Raw genomic sequence first — 21769 nt, forward strand, 5'->3', positions numbered from 1 at the left:
TCGCTATTTCTTTCTTAACGTTATTTCTAGCTTCTATATACTTCAGTCTGTTTGAACTGGACTTATGTCGGTTAAACCTACGGTATGCATGCTGCTTTTGAGTAATGGCAGTTGCACAAGTCGACGTAAACCATTGGGGAGAGTGGGGCTTACTATAAAATTTCCGCGTGGGAACATGCGCTTCGATTGCAGTTTTGAACCAGTCAGTGGTCTCGTTTGCACATTGTTCAGCAGGGAGAGAGAAAATATTTTTCCATGGAGCATCTCTAATTAGTTCCCTGATGGCTTCCCAGTCAGCCTTATTATAATATCTCGTTGTTTTGAGCACTGGCTCTTCAGTTTTGGGTCTAGAGTTTAGGGCGATTTCAACCATTATCACTGCATGGTCAGCGTTCCCCAGTGGGCTGTGGGCCTTCATTATGCAGTCATCGGGAACTGTGGTCAAAAACAGATCTAGAAGTGATGCGTGTTGTTCTTCCTGGTCAGGGAAACGGGTTGGAAACGTAACAATTTGTGATAGGGAGTGAGATATAGCGAAGCTATGGGTTGTGCTGCCCGCTGCATCTGTGTGAGTAGAGAATCCAAGCCAGTTTTTGTGGTGGACATTAAAGTCACCAAACACATGTATTTGTGCGCTAGTGTCGAGGGACAGTGCCGTGTCTATGCTGTCAGATACTTTGTTTATTATGGAGCAGTCCTGAGTCGAGGGAGAGCGGTAGAGAAAATAATAGTAGCTAATACTGTGTTGCACGTTTAGTCTAAAGCACATAAAGGCTTGATCATCTGTTTCTAGGTTTGTTTCTCTAGTCAAGGGAAGGGTATTACGAATGTAAACTCCAAGTCCGTGCATATGTCTGTCAGAGTCCTTACGGCAGAGTGGGAGATATCCAGGCATGTTAAAGTGGTTAGAGGGAATGGAGGAGTGTAGGTTAGTCTCACTTAGTGCTAAGATATCCGGGGTATTTGTTAAGAGAAATGCTTCAACATCAGCTAAGTTAGTTCTAAGCCCACGGATATTTGTGAATGAGAGCCTCAAGGGAGGAGGCAAGTTGAATTTGTTTGTCCCTAATCCTGGTTTAAGCTTATTTTTAGATTGTACTGTCGTCATATTTTTTTTTAAGAGTTTCGGTAAGGGGGAGCTAAACAAGAGGTTAGGCGGAGCTTCAGACATGCATCACAAGTAGACCATCAGCTGACCTTTCTCCAATTAGGATTGTGGCCTCAGGAAAGCCCACCGGGGTTGAGTGCAGGGTCCCTTTCCATGCGCGTCTTAACTCCAATCTATGCCCCCCCCCTCGCCAAACTTTCCCACACTCTTTATCTATGCCTAAAACTAAATGTAGATTCCATGAACAAAGCTTTTTTTTTCTTAGACCTGCACGCCTGATTATACGACAACGAGCACAAATAAAAAAGAAAAACATTATTCCATGGAGTTTCAGTTATCAGAGAGAAGAGGTTTTCAAAAAATATACAATGAATTTTGCAGGTTAACGCATTAAAGGAGACAAGCAATATAAAATGAATCATACTTGCATCGAAAAAGTTATTTAACAGTTAGTGACAGTTTATAGGGATTTAATAGGATTAAGAAAGCAAGAAACGGAAAAAAGGAGAACATATTTATATATATATATATATATATATATATATATATATATATATATATATAAAGGTGGAACGATAAAATTGTCACTATAAAGGACAACATGATTCGATTTCCGTTTAATGAAAACCAGTTTTCTTTTTTCGTGGCAGACCATCTATTATTTAGCTCCGTTCACTCTTGAAAGAAAAAAGATACTCTTGAAAGATAGAAAAGATGGAGTAGTGTTGTCACATCTGGGCAGGAGCTGCTAGAAGCAGCTTATCCTGCCTTGACAGAGTTCAAAATAGACTTCGTAGCTTAGTGGGGGGTGCCCTTTTCTCTTCCTGCAACCTCTTTCCCACAGAAGAGATGTTGCGAGCCTGTCTCTGCTTTATCATTATTTCCACGGCAAGTGCTCGTCTGAGCTTCAATCTATGGTCTCCCTATTGTCAAACTGTCATGAAAAACACTCATCAAGCCAAAACCACTATCAATAATTCCCCACACTCTTTATCTGTGCCTAAAACTAAACGTAGATTCCATGAACAAAGTTTCTTTCTTAGAACTGCACGCCTGTGGAACTCTCTTCCGTTTTCCTGCTTTCCAACCAACCACAATATGGTCGTCTTCAAGCTCAACGTGAACAAGTTGTTGATGAGCCGTCCCCTTAAGTAATCCAATTTACCAAATTTTCGCTAACTGTTTAGAGAACAATTGAACCATGATAATAGTCTTTTGTATTTTAAACTTTAAGTCAATTCATTATTTACAGATCATTTTATAAAATCAACAATATATTGACTACAGAGCAATGTAGACTACAATGTAAATTTTTTTTTTTTTTTTGGTAAAATTTAGTTGCAAACTTACATTCATCTGGAAATTGAAAGTTCAATCTTCAGTGCGAACGACAATCAAAAATACCATTACGAATTACTTATGATTTCTACCCGGTCGTGGCTGACGAAACGAGAGCGCGGATTAGATAAATGGTTCCTTTAGAAATTCCATGCAGATTCCAGAGTTCAACAGGAAAATCATTACGGGAAGGCATTTGAATCTTCCTCCCCGTACAGAGCGGGGCGGATGTCCCATCTAGAGATTTGTATTAAAAATAAAAGATTCCACTAATTTCAATGACACTAAAAATAGGAGGGTGAAACATTCGCTAATCATCATTCAATCATGGGAAACGTCGGGATTCCCTACTAGCAAACTAGAAAGTTGATCAATCGAAGAGAAAAAGTTGTAATGTTCCTAATTTCTTCAATTGACCACTCAAGTACTTTTGTAGTTTATTTTGTGATATCTTCCTTGTCTTGACGGACTCCAAGATACGAATTCATCTTGTCTGGTGGAATAACCTGTAACTTCAAGTAACATGACTATATGGCCGTTTCTTGCATTGTCTAGTGGCTTTTGACCTGCTATTTAGTTCTAGACGAATCAAATTCATGCATTGAGACGCAAGTAGAATTTTTGGAGGTTTAAATATTTCATTGGTGATAGAAGGATAGACCAAAACTTAATCCTTTATAAAGCAATGTAAAATTAATTTCTTCTTATTTAATTTTCGTTAATTAAAGATTGGTCAATTAACGGACAGTCTCGAGGGAATATTCACACCGTATGAGCACCTCTGGTCTGCTTGCTTCCATGACTTGAACTGTCTCGAATCACTGTGTCGAACACGTGATACAATTTCTGTCTAATAATTAGACACCTGTTTCTCGCGTTGTTTTCGCTTGGGGGGCTAACCCATGACTGTTATCGTATCACTCGCTTGGTGCACTGGGTCCATCTCCGTTCGCCGCTATGTTGTCCTAATATGCACAGGAGGAACCACTATTGAATTGAACATCCGACCTTTTCAGGTGTATCTTGTCGCACGCGGGAATCTTTTAATTGAACACAGGAATTTTCTCTTTTTTTTTTTTTTTTTTTTTTTGGTAAAATTTAGTTGCAAACTTAAATTCATCTGGAAATTGAAAGTTCAATCTTCAGTGCGAACGACAATCAAAAATACCATTACGAATTACTTGTGATGTCTACCCGGTCGTGGCTGACGAAACGAGAGCACGGATTAGATGAATGGTTCCTTTAGAAATTCCATGCAGATTCCAGAGTTCAACAGGAAAATTCCCGAGTTCGACAAGATATACGTGAAAAAGGTCGGAGGTTACATCAACTGAAACGTCGTGAATTAAAAAAAACAATCACTCAAGATGAGAATAGTAGTCTAAATAATGTAATTAATACAAATAATAATCCTCATCTCAAAAGTTCAGAAATTGCAACGTGTTTGAAACGTATGTGCTAAAAGCTTAAAAGCTGAAATTATACGTTTTGCTTTTCTTTTTCTTTTTTTAAATATGCTTTCGTAGTTATTATTTAGTTTGTGTTTATTTCCCTCTTTCTCTTCCACATATATATAAGATGAGTTTTTGCTATTGTTCTTGTTTATTTATTTTTGCTTTTTGTTTTTTTAGTTTTTCGGCTAAAATTGTTTTTTTATTTTTTGTAAGCTGATGGATTTTCCGCCATTTTGTTTTCGTCTTTTAGAGCTGAGTCATTTCAACTTACTATTTGCACACGGCGACATTTTATAATCTACGCACCCCCTACCCCACCCCGAAAGTCCTTTTCTTTAGGCAGAGATTAGCGGTGAAAAACGAAACTAAGATTTAGTTTGAACTATTTAACGGAAGTGTGTTATTTGAACGAGAAAAATAACTTACCTTTCGTTTATGCTTATATCTAACGTTAAAGTTATAGGTTTTCGATAGTTTGATATTGTGCGCTGAAGACGCCATTACCGAACGGAACGGGTAATACCTAGTGCAGTATTTAGCCCTGGTCGGGCTATGCCGGCGAAAGTTTAGAAGAAATATCAAATTGACTAGCCACATGTAAGGCCTTTCTTCACCAGAACTGCTAGACTTTGGAACTCTCTTCCGGGATTCTGCTTTCCCAACTGTACTGGCATCCAGAAGTTCAAGTGTAATATGAACAGACACCTTGCTATTCATCTCCCTTCGTAACCCCCCTGCAACTTATGTCCCCGATAGTAGCCTCCTTACTTCAAAGTGGCACTGTGCCTTGTTTGGGGTGAAAATTGAATTTTAAAAAATGATACAGTTCAAAACCGGCTTCGAAATCTAGTAGATGGTGTACTTTTTTCTTCCCTGCAGCATTTTTCCCACAGAAGAGACGTTGCGTGCCTGTCTATGCTCTATAGTTATTTTCATGACAAGTGCTCGTCTGAGTTCCAATCCATAGTCTCCATCTTGTGAAATTTTCAAAAATAACACTTAACTAGCTATAATCACTATCAAGTGTTTCTCCCTCTCTATACCTGTGCCTAAATCTAAATGCAGATTTCACGAACACAGTTTCTTTCCTAGAACTGCCGCTTATGGAACACAGTTCCATTAGCCTGCTTCCCGGCCGACTACAACATGGTAGCCTTTAAGTCTAATGTAAACAAATTCTTGTTGAAGCATCCCCTTAAATAATCAAATTCTACTTAACTTGCATCATTAACGATCACTACGCTATCACTTTACATTCATTAACCGTTATCCTCGAGTGGCCTTTGGACGTTGATAAGTGGTCACTTGTAAAAAACAAAAAACAGAAATACACAGGGAGAATTGGGCTGGCTCCATTCTAGCAGGCCTGTTCGTATTAAAACTGTGCGCACAAGATAACATTTTATGAAGAGTGATCGAAAACAGGAAATTTGTTGAAAAATGGGCGATCATGCCGATTTTAGTGAAAATAAAATATTGGAAGTGTGGAACATTCGTTGATCGTCATTCAATCCCAGGCAACGTAGGGTCTCTGCTAGTAATCTACAATTCTTTTCTTCTATATTATTCATCCTTCTAAACTTACTAAAATTAAAGGCGTACGGCAGAGACGTTGCGAGCCTGTCTTTGTTTTATGGTTATTTCCATGGCAAGTGCTCGTCTGAGCTCCAATATCTGGTCCCCCCTCGCCAATATTTCACGAAAAGCACCCGTCTAGCTGAAACCACTGTCAATAATTTCCCCCACTCTTTAATCAAAACGCCTAAATAAAAACGTGGGTTCCATGAACAAAGCTTATTTCTTAGAAGTGCACGCCTGTGGAACTCTGTTCCGTTTGCCTGTTTCCCGCCTGACTACAACTTGGATGTCTTCAAGTCCAATATAAACAAATTCCTGATAAACCGCCCCCTTAACTAAGACACTTTATCAAATCTCCATTACTAACGATTACTGCGATATTATACCATTGATTACTGTACACGCAATAACCCTTAGCACCGAGTGGCTTCCGGGCCTTGATAAGTGGTGACTACCATGTAAAAAAATATTGGCGAGGGACAGTGGGCTGCGCCATATTCGTGGCTATGCTGTCACAAAAATGACAAGAAATGAACATTGATTTTATCAATAACCTTTAATTAAATGTTATTATATATATATAAGAAGAGAAGGGGGGTGTTATTTCTTACGCCTGTTGCTCAATTAGGTTGTTGGTCCAACTTTATTTCAAGATTTTCGAGCATACAATGGTCAAGTTTTTTAAACATACAGAGCAGCGGACATTGCCCGGTACCTTCTGGGAAATGACCATCAGTTACATCAATCAGTAGGAGAGGCAAGTGCCACTCAATCATCTTCGAATTTGCGAAGCCTCTTGGCGATAATTTTAACGGCCTGCGAGCCAAATAATCCTTTTGAGATCTGGATGGCTTTTCGTGATATGATCTCTGAGGACATACTTCACAGACACAGGCGAGAAGTTAACAATCCAGAAGCGAATTTTAATGAGTACATCTACAATAAAACTCTCTGTCTAATTGAGGAAAAAGTTCTCCTTATGTGCGGTCAACCATTGGCAAGCTATGAATTACCTGCACCGAAGCAAGGAGGAGATGAAAGACTCATAAGAGAATATCAACGTGAAGTAAATTACAATACTAAAGAACTTTTCCTACAAGCAGAAAATATGCAAGAAAAACTGACAGATTCTCAAAGAGAAGTTTACAATTCATTCATGGCAATGTTGGAAGCACAAGATGAGATGAACAAAAATATGTTTTTTGATGCTGCAGGTGACACGAGCAAGACTTTTGTCATCATTTTGATCCTTGCAAAGATTAGATCCATGTGAAAGAGTGTGTTTGCAGCAGCATCCAGTGGCATTGCTGCCACTCTACTACAAGGTGGCCGCACTCTTCACAGCACTTTTAAAGTACCCTTGGATACTCATTGAATGGATCAGCCAGTTTGAACAATTACTGGTACCTCAGCCTTGGCAAATATCATTCGTGACAGCTCAGTAATCATTGTAGACGAAGCCCTAATGACACACAGGAGTGCTTGTGAAGCAATTGACCGAACATTGCAAGACATCACAGGAAACAAGAATTCCATGAGTGTCATTTCCACCTTATTTTGCGTTGATTTCCATTAAATCCTCCCAGTGGTTAAAAATGGCACAAGAGATAATATTGTCAATGCAAATATAAAACAGTCCTATCTCTGGAAGCATGTTATCGTGAAGAGATTGACCACTAATATGAAAGCCTATATCTCTGACAATACGGCTGCAGCCGACTTCTCAAAATTGCTTCTCCAAATTGGTAATGGTCAGTTTCCAATCATTTCTCCACCTGACACAATGAAGATTCCGACCGAGTTTGGTAAATGTGTCGATAATCAAAAGCAACTGAAAGACAAAATCTACCCGGATCTGCAAAATAATGGAAAATCACCGGAATAGCTTGCTGAGAAGGCTATTATTTCGCCATTAAACAGCAATGTGAATAACTTGAACAATTCAATAATGGATGAATTTCCAGGAGACGCAAAGTTATACAAGTCAGTTGATTCAGCTACTAATGAATATGAAGCTCTTCATTAACCTGTGAAGTTTTTGAACTCTTTGGAATTATCTGGAATGCTTCCTCACATTTTAAATCTCAAAATTGGACCCCAATCATGACTTTTCGATCTTTGGAACCACCAAAAACAACTAATGGAACCAGATGTGTTCTCACCGGATTGCACACCAATGTACTTGAGGCCACTATTTCTTGTGGTCCCTACAAAGCCGAAACAGTCCTATTGCCAAGGATCCCCTTAGTTCCATCTGACTCTGAACTTCCATTTAAATTCCGGAGGCTCTAGTTTCCTGTGAATGTGTGTTTTGCAATGAGCATAAATAAAAGTCAAGGTCAGACGTTTAAAACCATTGGCGTAGACCTGACATTAGACTGCTTCAGTCACGGTATTTTCTATGTCTCCATCAGCTAGACAGGAAGTTCAGAAAAACTCTACATTCTGCCTCCAAATAAAAGAAACAGAAATGTAGTTTACCACAAGACACTTCAATGAAAAGTTCTACAAAAGGATATGATGAAAAACTGATATGATCTGATTGTGATATGTTTTCAGTATGCAATTTTTTAGATGAGATTTAAGCATCGAGTTGAAATTTATTTCCCTCTTACAACATCCACTTACTGGAAAGGTGCCCACAAATCGCGTACCTGCAGCAAAGTCCAGTGCAAAGGGCGAGTATCTTTGCTAGTATGTATACATAAGCCTCTTTTCTATTTATTTAAAAAGAAAATACAATGTTCTTATATATGGATTGTGGAAATTCATTCACTAGCAAAAGATCTAGCTAATTTGCATATTCTTTTAAACATTCATTTTAATGCATTCCCTAATAGTTTTTTTTTCAGTTTTCTTATGGGATGATCATCTAGAGTAAACGATTACGTGTAATTATATTCATGCAGATATTCTGCATGATTTATACTTGCATAATATTTGCGTAAAATCTTTACAGTAAACAAAAAATTGTTTCCATATATATTCATGTATACGTATATATTTTTGTTTAATCTATTAGTCTATCTCTCTATCTATCTATCTATATATATATATATATATATATATATATATATAAGTGTGCGTGTTTGTGTGTGTGTGTGTGTGTGTGTGTGTGTGTCAGTGTGTATATGTGTCTGTGTACATTTCCCTACGCAATAACTGTCAATTTTTAGTCTAAAGATTCGAAATTTGATATACAGGGTACTGAGATTTGGGAAATGATAAAGGGTTATAAAAGGGGTCAAAGTTTAAAAAAATTTACTTGTACGGTTTCTAGCAAATTACTCAGACAATTTCTGTTCTAAACATTTCAAATTTTACACAAACGGTAATCAGAGATAGGACAAGCTTTTTGATCGGTTTGGGTGGAAAATTTTTAGTTACCAATATATATAAATTTCGAGTCTGTAGACTAAAAATTGACAGAATTATTGCGTAGGGAAATATACACAGACACATATATACACAGACACACACTTTTCTGTCAATTTTGAAATTTGAAACAACGGGTATTGAGAGTTGGGAAAATCTTTTTATTCAGGTATCGGACAGAGATTTGTCTGTCAAGGAGTCAAAGTTCAACGATTTGACCTATGACAACTCTACCAAACTCCTCCGCCAATTTTGGGTCTAAATACTGGAAACTTCAGATATAAGTTCTTTGGACATGGATCTAACGTTATAATTTTGTTTGAGTCCAAAACAATAAATGTTAAGAGGTCATAATAGTGGTCAAAGTTTTTAAAAAATACCCTTTTTTTGTTCCAAACACCCAGGCAACGCCGGGCACCCATGCTAGTATATCTATAAAAGTGAACGTGTGTCTGTCTGTCTGTGTACATTTCCCTACGTAATAACTCTGTCAATTTGTAGTCTACTGACTCGAAATTTGATATAGAGGATACTGAGATTTGGGAAAATCTCTGTGGTCGGTGTTCGGACAGAAATTTAGCGATTAAGGGGTCAAAGTTCAACGATTTGACCTTTGAGAACTCTACCAAACTCCTCCGACAATTTTGGGTCTACAGACGTGACATTTTAGATATAGATTCTTTGGACTTGGATCTAACTTAATAACTTGAGTTGAGCCCCAAACAATAAATTTTAAGGGGTCATAATAGGGATCAAATTTTGTTGTTTTTGCTCAGCATACACCTCAAATCACCCGGGCAACGCCGGGATGAAATGCTAGTATATATATATATATAAAAGTGAATGTGTCTGTGTGTCTGTCTGAGTACATTTCCCTATACAATAACTCTGTCAATTTTTAGTCTACAGACTCGAAATTTGATATACAGAGTACTGAGATTTGGGAAAATCGTTGAACTTTAACCCCGTAATCGCCAGAAATTTGGCGATTACGGGGTCAAAGTTCAACGATTTGACCTTTGACAACTCTACCAAACTCCTCCGACAATTTTTAGTATAAACACTTGAAATTTTAGAGATAGATTCCATGGACATGGATCTAACTTAATAAATTGATTTTAGCCCCCAAACAATAAATTTTGAGACGTCATAACAGGGGTCAAAGTTTTAAAAAATTGACCGCTTTTTTTTTTTTTTTTTTTGATCAACATACACCTCCAAACACCCGGGCAACGCCAGGCGTAAATTGCTAATCTATATATCTATAAAAGTGAACGTTTCTGTGTGTGTGTGTGTGTGTGTGTGTGTGTGTGTGTGTGTGTGTGTGTCTGTCTGTCTGTCTGCGTTTCTGTGTACATTTCCATACACAATAACTCTGTCAATTTTTAGTCTACAGACTCGAAATTTTATATACAGTGTACTGAGATTTGGGAAAATCGATGTGATCGGGTTTCGGCCAGAAATTTGGTTGTTAAGGGGTCAAAATTCAACGATTTGATCTTTGAGAACTCTACCAGTCTCCTCCGACAACTTATGGTGATAATGCCCCATCATATGACCTTGTAAAACCATAAGTTTCTTTCATTTCATCAAAAGTCTTCTGTGGTGTGCGTCCTTTCAAATACAAAAACTGGATCACTGCTCGACATTCAACAGGCTCAATTTCACACCTGACTCAGTTCAAACACCTGTAAAACAGAAACCACAATTAGTTCAGAGCTGTAATTTGCTATATAACCCGTAGAGATATAAATCATTGCACATGCAAAATTTCAGCTAGATCAGACAACTGGAAGTGCGTCAGGGGCATTACTTATTGCACGCCCCTCATATATATAAAGAGAGAGAGGGGGGAAAGAGAGAGACATAGATAGATACTCCTATTTTAAACTGAAACGACGTCAATCGAACATTCTAGCAACAGAGGGACAAATACTATAATAGTGATGCTGCGATGTATCATCTAAAAACATGGAATAGAACAATGGAATCCCAAGACAACGCATTGACCAAAACACCCAACGGTCTTTTGGAGATCAAAAAGTACAATATTTGGACAAAACAAGACAAAAAGACATCAATGAATTCTTTTTTTTTTTTTTTTTTTTTTCAGCATAATATTGGGTGTTTATAATTGAAAACACGGCGTACCTTTATTTGTTCGAAATGAAATACTAAATCCAGTCTGGTAACCCATCGATATGCGAGAACAAATAGTTAACGTTTTGAATCTATCCTTCTTCAATGTATGCACTCTATAACATATATTCCAATCATCTGTTCTAATCCCATTATCTCCTGCTCTCTCTCTCTCTCTCTCTCTCTCTCTCTTTCTCTCTCCTCTCTCTCTCCTCTCTCTCTCTCTCTCTCTCTCTATATATATATATATATATATATGCATATATATAGAGAGAGATTGAGAAAGAGAGAAAGAGAGAGATATTATAAAGAGGGGAAGAGGGGGTGGAACGATAAAATTGTCGCTCTAGTAAAGACGACAGGATTCCATTTCCGTCCGAAGACCATCTACTAATTGCCCAGTTGTGTACACAACCCAAGAGCGATAGGGGCCTTCTAACATGTCTGAAAGTTACACAATGTTCAACTCATGTTCTTTACTGATCCAAGTTATGACATCAGGACCATTACCAGCACACTCAAAATGAAAATCCGGACGGTTTAATGCTTGAGGGCACGGCTGAACAAAGTTTCTATCCACATTTATGGTCTTTGGTGTAGTTTCAAGTGAGGGCCGCATTCTGCCACCTCACATCTTGAATTCAGAACCAAAGTGTACCATTGACATGCTGAAAAGCGTGTTAATCCTCTGACGCAATCAGGTGGCCGTTGGAAGACCCTGGCTGTGACAGCAGACTCGGTACCGGCCTACAAGTCCAAAAAGAGCCAGGTTTGACCTCAGAATGTACCGTCTACTATCTAATCAAGTTACCTGGATTGATTTTTTCAATAACATTTTTAAAATAAAACTCTAGTGCTGTTTTCTTTGAGGTAAAAAATTTATCGTTCCACTCTATATATCTATAATATAAAGCTGAACGTCTGTGTGTGTATGTGTGTGTGTGTGTGTGTGTGTGTGTGTGTGTGTGTGTGTGTGTGTGTGTGTGTGTGTGTGTGTGTGTGTGTGTCTAGTAACGAACAGGCTCCTATATGGTTGACTATTATAGAAAACTGATCACATATAATGATAGAAGATGTATCGAGATACAGGAATGGGTATGTGTTACATGATAAGGGCTGTCTCCTTTTCGTGTAAGTATAAAAATAGAGAGATTAGTTAAAATGAAATGAAATAGCAATAGACGAAATTCGAACCTCGTAATTTAGGTTTAGAAATAGATTACGTGTGAGAAAATAAAAATGTAAAACAAAAACTTGTTTAGAATATAGATAAAATATTTCAAGAAAAGAATGTGAACTGTCAAGTTTGTTATGAAATTTTAAATTGAAAGAATGCAGCTTATAAGATAATGCTATTAACATATTGGAAAAATAGGTTACTGAGTATAGGTTAAAATTCCTTTTGTAGAAATAGGAAAAGTTTTGGACTCGTATGTTCAGAACACGTGAAAGAAGGCACATGTTTTAACATGTGTATGACGTCACGGAAAATAGAAAGTTCTAGGAATAGAGAAAAAACTTTAGAGTTAGAAGAAACAGTCAGTGGAAAAACTCAGAGAGAGTCAGTCGTCTAGGAAGCGAGACGTCACTTTGAAACTAAAATGTGAAGCCTTGAATTCTTGGTGATGGAAACACGGCCGGTCGTGAAGAAATAAATTCATTATGTGTTTTGTAAAGCTCGTCTTGTCTTATGATTCTTTAAAAAAGGTAAAGTGAAATTGTATTATATATCTGTGTTATAAAATGTCTTTTCATACACATCTCGACTTCTCATATTACAATGGGAATCTACATTAGCATGTCTACACAATGTCCGAGCTTCTTCTTCCAATCTACATATCTAAAGAATGAACATTTAAATATAGGAATCGTTATAAACGAACAATCTCTCTAAGTCTCTAACAACAACATCCCTATCTAAGTCTCTTACAATAAAATGAACAATCCCTCTCTAGAACTCTTACAACATCTCTCTCTCTCTCTCGGAGTCTTTCTAAGCATCACTTCTAATAAGACTCTTTCTAAGCATCTCTCTCTAAGACTCTCTTTTAATATAACCCCTATATGTAACATATGTTTGATCTGGCATAATGATGACTCATTAAAATTGTGGGGTCTGCGTACGCGCCTAGTCCACAAAGTATGGAAATAAAAAATTTAAAAATTAAAAAAAACGTTTACAAGTGTTTTTGATATAGATGTACATAATAATACTTTGATAAGTATGTTTTAACTTTAATATGGATGGTATAATAAAATTGTGGGGTTTGCGTTCGCGCCTGGCCTCCATAGAATAGAAATAGGCACAAACTTTAATAAAGACTTTTTTAATATAGATCCACATAAGTGTTTCAGTGTGAACAGGTATGGTATAATAAATTATGGGGTTTATCTATTTTATTTTTACTTTCATCATATTTTGCTTTGGTTTTGATACCCCCAAATTCGAAGCTATCTCTTTACAACCCTTTCTTTTCATAACCTATCATACTTTCATAAATCAGAGTCCATTTTGTGTAGGCTGTTTTTTTTTAACCCAGTCAACGACGGGTACTTTTGCTAGTATATATATATATATATATATATATATATATATATATATATATATATATATATATGTATATAGATATATGTGTATATATATATATGTGTGTGTGTGTGGTGTGTGGTTTTAAATAACTATATGCATATAAACTCAGGTATTTGTGCGTGTCTATATTTTCTATGTTTAAGATTCACACCTAAAATAATTCACCGATAATTATGAATGTTGGAACACAGTTACTATTTGTAAAGATGTGTAATGTAGGTTATATTTAATTTAATTTAGATTTATGTAAAAATGAAAACAGACTTGATGCCCCTCCCAGAAGATCAGTAGCTCAGATTCGTGGAATTTTACCAACACTTATTGGCATCAATAAATACTTCTGAATTTTCAGTTTTTGAGAATTTTATTAATCCGAATATATATATATATATATATATATATATATATATATATATATATATATATATAGCTACTTAATTTACTCACATAAAATTAATATACGAAAATATAAATTTATGCATAAACTTTAAGTATTTACTTCAAAAGTGCTCAATACGTAAGTAGAGCTATTTAGTAAATTATAAAATATATTTTATAACTTACTATACATAAGTCAGGGCACTAGATACCTACGCTCCCTGCCAAAACAGCACGCACAAAGGAACGGGTGAACCGGAAGTCAACTGGGCCTTTGTCCTGTAAGTGCCTGCTAATTGGCCGATTAGGAAGGGTGCGGTGGAAACTAGAAAGCTGATTGGCTAACTAAAAAACACAATAGAAGGTGCGTATATAACAACGCGAGACAACCACAAAATCCTCGCATAAGCCTGATGAATCCTAGCGTGGAATATTCTGGGTAGCTTAATTGCCATATATATTTTATAACTTACTATATATATATATATATATATATATATATATATATATATATATATATATATATATATATATATATATATATATATAGTGGGTGCAATAAGTATCCGATACAAAGCAAAAAGTTGATTTATTTTTATTACATAAAAAACAAATACAATAACAAAATGCTATTCTAATATATTTTTGTATGATAAATACAAATATCGTATCAAAAAATCTTATATAATTACGCATTCACTAGATAATTACATAAATGTCATATCTAAAGTTCAAAATTATCCGACACGCACAAAAAATAGTATTAGATTTAAGTAATATGACCTTTACTCGATTGTTACAAATATTAACTGGAATTTTATCCAACTCTTCTGGGCAGATTCGTTTAAGTTCTGCCAGATTCTTCGGTTCTCTCCTTTATACTATCAACTTTGAATTGTCGCCACAGATTTTCAATTGGGCTGAGGTCACGTGATTGACTTGGGCATCCTAATACCTTTATTTTCTTCTCCTGAAACCATACGGTAGTTGCCTTAGGCGTCTGTTTGGGATCGCTGTTCAGCTGAAATATCCAACCATTAGGCAAGTTCAAATCCTCTGCAGACTGAGAGATTATCGTCAAGTATAGCAAGATACATTTGAGAATTCATTTTTCCTTCTATGATGTGAAGTTTTTCCGATATTAATCGGATGTTATAAAGGAGTTTTTCTTTGATTTCCGCGATTGGAATCCTTTCTTTCGAAGCACTGTACTAATTGTATTATCGCATACACGTACCCAAGATGCTTATGGTGTTTTCTGAAGTTCTGAATGTTATTCGCGGAACCTTCTTCACTTCACGGACCAAAAGTCCAGCCATACGGTTAGAAATTTTGGAAGGACGCCTTGAACGTTGCAGATTTGAAGTGAACTAGTAGGACTTCCATTTACGAATTGTGTCACCGAAATTGAGATATTCAACATTGTTGGAATTTTTCTATGCCCTGAACCATCCATGTGTAGGTGAACAATTAATTTTTCTTGTCTTTTCCGACAATTCTCTAGTTTTAAACATGGTATAAACTAACTAAATTGACAAAAATAGTTAATGAAAAGAGTTAGCTGGATTTACATAACGCTCTGAACCATCACATAACAAATATTTGGCTAATTAAACCTATTTTTGTTTGTGTTGGATACTTTTTGAACCTTAGATATGACATTTATGTAATTATCTAGTGAATGCGTAATTATATATGATTTTTGATACGAGATTTGTATGCATCATACAAAAATATATTAGAATAGCATTTTGTTTTTGTTATTGTTTTTGTGTAATAAAAATAAATCAACTTTTTTCTTTGTATCGGATACTTATTGCATCCACAGTATATATATATATGTGTATATATATATATATATATATATATATATATATATATATATATATCGATATTTTTTGTGACCAAGAGTGGAGGTCCGCTTGAAATATAAAACAAAAACAATAAAAATATTAAATAACAAAAGGTAACATTGTTTTCATGCTTCAAAAGACCCACCTAACCTTTAAATCACTATTTATATATACATATTTTTATATATACATACATATATACATATATATATACATATACATACGCATGCATATATATATACATATATACACATATCTATATACATATACATATAACTACTTCATTTACTCATATAAAATTAATATACGAAAGTATAAATCTATGCGTAAACTTTAAGTATTTACTTAAAAGTGCTCAATACGTAGGTAGAGCTAGTTAGTAATTTATAAAATATACATGGCGATTAAGCTACACTGAATATTCGGCGTTTCATCCACTCTAGGATTCGTCAGGCTTCGGCGTTTCATCCACTCTAGGATTCGTCAGGCTTATGCGCATAAGCCTGACGAATCCTAGAGTGGATGAAACGCCGAATATTCAGTGTAGCTTAATCGCCATACATATTTTATAAATTACTACATATACATATATATATACATATATCTCTACATATATATACAAATACGCATATATACACATATATATACATATATATACATACACACATATATATAAAAATGCATATATATATATAAATTCACCTGTCATTCCTTTTTTAAAAGATGGATCGTTCGAAGACAAGATTCAAGCTAGGGCTCACGATCCACAGTTTTAGAATTATATAGATTATAAAACACAATTGACTTAATAAATAGATTAGTTTAAATTCCATCCAGATATCCGAATTCCAGCAAATGCGCCGGGTTAGAATTACATTCGCCGAAGCATTGTGTGAACAGCATCCCAGATGAGAATAGTTGGAATAAATTAAAAAAAAATCACAAAACATTTTCATCGTTCGATATTCAACAGATCCGATGACAATTTAAGAATTTCATCGGATTTAATCAAATCAATTACGATTCTTGGCTGCAAAATGTAATTAAGAAGATCGGAAAACCCACTTTTCTAATCACGTATAAAATAGTTCTAAATCTAAACAATAAATGCAATGAAATAATATTTTATATTTAAACAAATTTATATTTTTATGAATGCATATTGATGAAATATTAATATTCCTACTCATATATAAAATATACTTAGTCTCTGTGTGTGTCTATATGAGTGTGTGTCTGAGTGTGTTGTTGTTTCACGACGTTTTGGCCAACTATTCCTCTGGCCTTCGTCAGGTGAGAATTGTCTGAAGATAGCGGTTTCAATCCTACTCAAAGCCGGCCAGAGGATAGCAGTAATTGCTGAGAATGCATTTAGGAGATTCGGAGTTCGTATACCGTCGCGGTTACCACCTGACGAAGGTCAGAGGAATAGTTGGACGAAACGTCGTGATACAATAACTTAAAAAGATTAGGATAATAGTTTGCATTTTAAATGTATTATCGCAACACAAGCAGAAAGACCAAACGTATAAAGTCAACAGTATGTTCTTTGATGAGACGGGTACGTTCGAAATGAATGTTTCTGAGTGAAGCACAATTGGACGATGATGATTGACTTTTGCATTTTGTACTTTAATTCAGGCCATTATAAATTAGATAATTTTATAAACTCAACAGTAGGTTCTCTACAGTGCAATATAGACTACAGTGCATAGTTCACTGTTGGGAGTCATGTGAAGTTACCCCTCGGTGCAGCGCGGTGAGGTCTCGACTAGAGCAAGTATTCAATCGATTTGATTAAAAAATGAACGACTTCAACGATTTCGATGAAAATAAAAACATTGGAAGTGTGGAATATTCGTTGATCCTCATTCAATTCCGAGCAACGTCGGGTCACCTTGCTTATATATATATATATATATATATATATATATATATATATGTGTGTGTGTGTGTGTGTGTGTGTGTGTGTGTGTGTGTGTGTGTGTGCGCGCGCGTGTGTGTGTGTGTGTGTGTGTGTGTGTGTGTGTGGTGTCCAAATAAAATAGATACACTCTTTAAATGACCCTAGAACCAACATTTATTATAAGAAAGAAAAAGTTTCATACTTCAAAATACTGTGAACAAATATATAGAAACCAGTTAATTATCGAAAGTGTTCACATTATTAGCCATTGTAGTCCATGAACGTTTCTAATCGGTTCAATTGTTATGTTGACACATCTTCTTTCAATGGTTGCTTTCAACTTCTACATTGTAGTTCATTTTGTGATGTGAACCTTGTATTTAACATGCCCCCCTCCACAATAAGAGAAAAATCCATGGGGAGGGTGTCAAATCCAGTGAGCGTGGACAGTACTCGATACTTCCTCTTCGTCCTATCATATCATATCATAAAACCAACATTTATTGCAAGAAAGAAAAGTTTCATACATCAAAATACTATGAACAAATATAGAAACCTAATTATCGAAAGTGTTCACATTATTGGCCATTGTTGTCCATGAACAGTTAACAACGTTCACTGATTGAATCGAAAACGTTGCTAATCAGTTCAATTGGTATGTTGACACATCTTCTTTCAATGGTTGCTTTCAACTCATTCATTGTAGCTAGTTTTGTAGTGTGAACCCTGTGTTTAACATACCCTCACCCACCCACCTCCGCTCCAAAACAAAAAAAGAAAAATCGACTGCGGGTCAAATCTGAAAAACGTGGACAGTACTCGATACTTCCTCTTCATCCTACCTATCTGTTTCGCAGGCGACTATCAAGATATGCTCTTACGTCATGATGATAGTGGGGAAGTGCTCCATCCTGCTGGAAGTGTCATTCTTTATTCGTAAACATCTTTTGGGAACGTGGAATAGCGTATTGATGTAGCACGTTGAGATAATTTATATATATCTAACGAGATTCGAAATCGGGATCCAACGGTAATGAGCCTAGATACAGCCACTCTGATGAGTCGTAGACGACGAAACATGTGTCAGTGGATAATTACATTTTAAAAATAATATATATATATATATATATATATATATATATATATATATATATATATATATATATATATATATACCGCTTCCCATGTGGGGGTACCAAATTGGTTAAAAGGGAAAATTATTCCCAACTCGAATTTAGGTAAAAATGCACTTTCGTAAATAATTGAATTCATTCAAAAACATATCGCTAAAACCAAAACAAAACAACATCTCTCTCTCTCTCTCTCTCTCTCTCTCTATATATATATATATATATATATATATATATATATATATATATATATATATATATATATATTATATATATATACAGGCTTTCTATATATATATTTATATGTATGTGTTTGTGTGTGTGTGGAAATATACATTAATTCCTTATAATATATTCCAATCCTTATTTAAGAAGCTCAATGTAATTACAGAGCAATAAATGAATTAATGACAAAAGTCTTTATTCCTAAGTTCATGATGTTGAACATCTTACAATTTTTTTTCCTTTAATTCAGTTGACTTATACAATTCTGGACAGTATCTGTTTCGTTGCACAAAATCAATGACTTAATTATTATATCAATTAGTGAATCTATTTTGCCCTTAACTCATCAGAAGAAATAACAACAATCAATCCATCAAAAGTAAATAAAGTGTGTTTTGACATGATTAAAATCAGAAAATTTGAAGAGAAGCTGTAAATAACTTATAATATGTTTACATTACGCCATTTTGAATTTAGAAATTCCTAATGGTGTAATGTAAACATATATATATGTGTGTGTGTGTGTGTGTGTGTGTGTGTGTGTGTGTGTGTGTGTGTGTGTGTGTGTGTGTGTGTGTGTGTGTGTGTGTGTGTGAAAATTAGAGATAAGATCAGAAATGAATCTAAGAAGGAAAAGGGGTGTAATTGCCGGAAGCCTATTGAATGTCAAGTTAGGGGGAAATGTTTAACCGCAGACATGATATACAAATGGGAAGTTATAACTAGTAATGAAACTAAAGTATATCTAGAAAGCTCCGAAACTTTCTTTAAGGGCACATATCGTAATCACCTTATATCTTTTAAACTAGACACTGAGAAAGAAAATAACACTACAAACAACGAAAACAACAACAATGTAGATAACAATGAAACAATAATAGAGACAATATCATTAACAGTAACAGAACCAATAGCAATAACGAAAATAACAGGACAAAAACTAAGAAAAAAATCAACCACACTAGTAGCATGGGTTAAAGAACTAAAGAAAAATAAAATTGAATATGAATTTAGATAGTCCATAGTAGATAGAGCGAATAAATATAAACATAGTAAATAAAAAAGTTGCAACCTTGCCAAGACTAAACTAGTTTCATTCAATAATTACAAGAAACCCTCTCTACCACCTATAGCAATGGCCAGCGACTCTTTATCTGAGAGTACATCTTTCAAACTCCTTGGCCTAACGTTCACAGGAAACATGAGTTGGAACAATTACATTGAAGGCATTGCCAGGGCCGCTGCAAGAAAGGTGGGCTCTCCCTACCGTGCTAGACAACTACTAATACCCGAAAGTATCCTGTACCTCTATAAGGCCACCATTCGCCCATGTATGGAGTATTGCTGTCACATCTGGGCTGGTGCATCTGCTACTAGTCTCTCGCTCCTTGACAAGGTTCAAAAGAGAGTCGCAAACCTGATAGGCCCTGAACTGGCATCTAAGCTTCAGCCTCTGTCCCATCGACGAAATGTTGCATCCCTCTGCCTTTTCTACAAGTATTTTAGTGCTGAATGCTCTGACGAACTGCAATCACTTGTGCCCCCACGACGTGAGCACCCTCGACAAAACCGACAGGCTGCAAAATCCAACCCCCACACTGTATAGATCCCTAGATGTAAAAGATCTTTCTACTCCAATAGTTTCTTCCCCAGAACGGCTAGACTTTGGAATTCTATACCAGGTCCCTGCTTCCCCAACTGTACTGACGTGCAGAAGTTCAAGTGTAACGTGAACCGACATCTTGCTGCCGAAATCCCTACATAGTACCCCAGTAGTTGTTGCGCCTGATAGTAGCCCCCAACACCAAAGTGGCAATTTGCTTTGTTTGGGGTGAAAATGTAATTTTAAAAAAATGAAAAAATATTAAACAGAAGACAAGATGTAATTCACGGATGTCTGCATAGAAATCGATACTTAATATCACGCATTAGCCGGACTAAAAACAACAACATAAAGGAAACGGTAGGGCAAGAAACCTAACAAAAATAGGAAACGGCCCTCATGTTGCTAGGAAATGCAAATGAAAAACATAGGTCAGTCAACCATGTAAGAATAATGCTAACAAAAATAGAACAACATAATGTAACGTAAGAGTAAAAAGTTTAAAAAATCTGGATAAATATTCTTAAAAATAAATCAAATGAAAACGCAAAAACACACAATTAAATAAGGGACATATTGATAAAAATTAACAGCATAATATAGTAGATGAAAATGATCTAAGTGAAGTAACTCTAGTAATAAGGATATTTCCCATCGCAGTTACCTCCCCTTGAAACAAGAAGCTTAACTGATTAATAGCAATTCAAAAACAAACAAAATGCATATAAGAATAAATAGGCATAAATTTAGGCAGAAACCATAAGGAAAAATCAATAAGAAAAACATTGGAAATTAATAAAATTTTAAAAATACAAAAATAAGGTTTCAAATCTGAATTTTGGTTTGCACGGTACCCAAGACAGCTGACCCGTAACAAGGTGAGGATGGAATTCCTTTTCTCAAACGAACATACCAGGTTTATAATGTACAAATTAACTTTTTGTTGATAACATCAGATGGAAATCGCATCATAGGAGTTGATAGGAGGAAAAGTTCTATGAAAACATAAAATCATAGAATTGTCATCCAATTAACGAAACGACTGTAATGAAGACATCCAAGATGAAATAAGAGGAAAAATGTAAGTCTTTG

The 21769-nt window shown here is 35.5% G+C and overlaps 1 protein-coding gene across 1 annotated transcript in view; it reads left to right on the forward strand.

The window, feature by feature from the left end:
* LOC145256479 (cholecystokinin receptor type A-like) overlaps positions 1 to 21769 on the forward strand; it is a 555576-nt gene that overhangs the window by 532467 nt on the left and 1340 nt on the right. The gene's annotated exons all lie outside the window — the stretch shown is intronic.

The sequence above is a fragment of the Euprymna scolopes genome, chromosome 32 (genome assembly GCF_053919585.1).
Source record: "Euprymna scolopes isolate OS-2025 chromosome 32, ASM5391958v1, whole genome shotgun sequence".
Lineage (NCBI taxonomy): Eukaryota > Metazoa > Mollusca > Cephalopoda > Sepiida > Sepiolidae > Euprymna > Euprymna scolopes.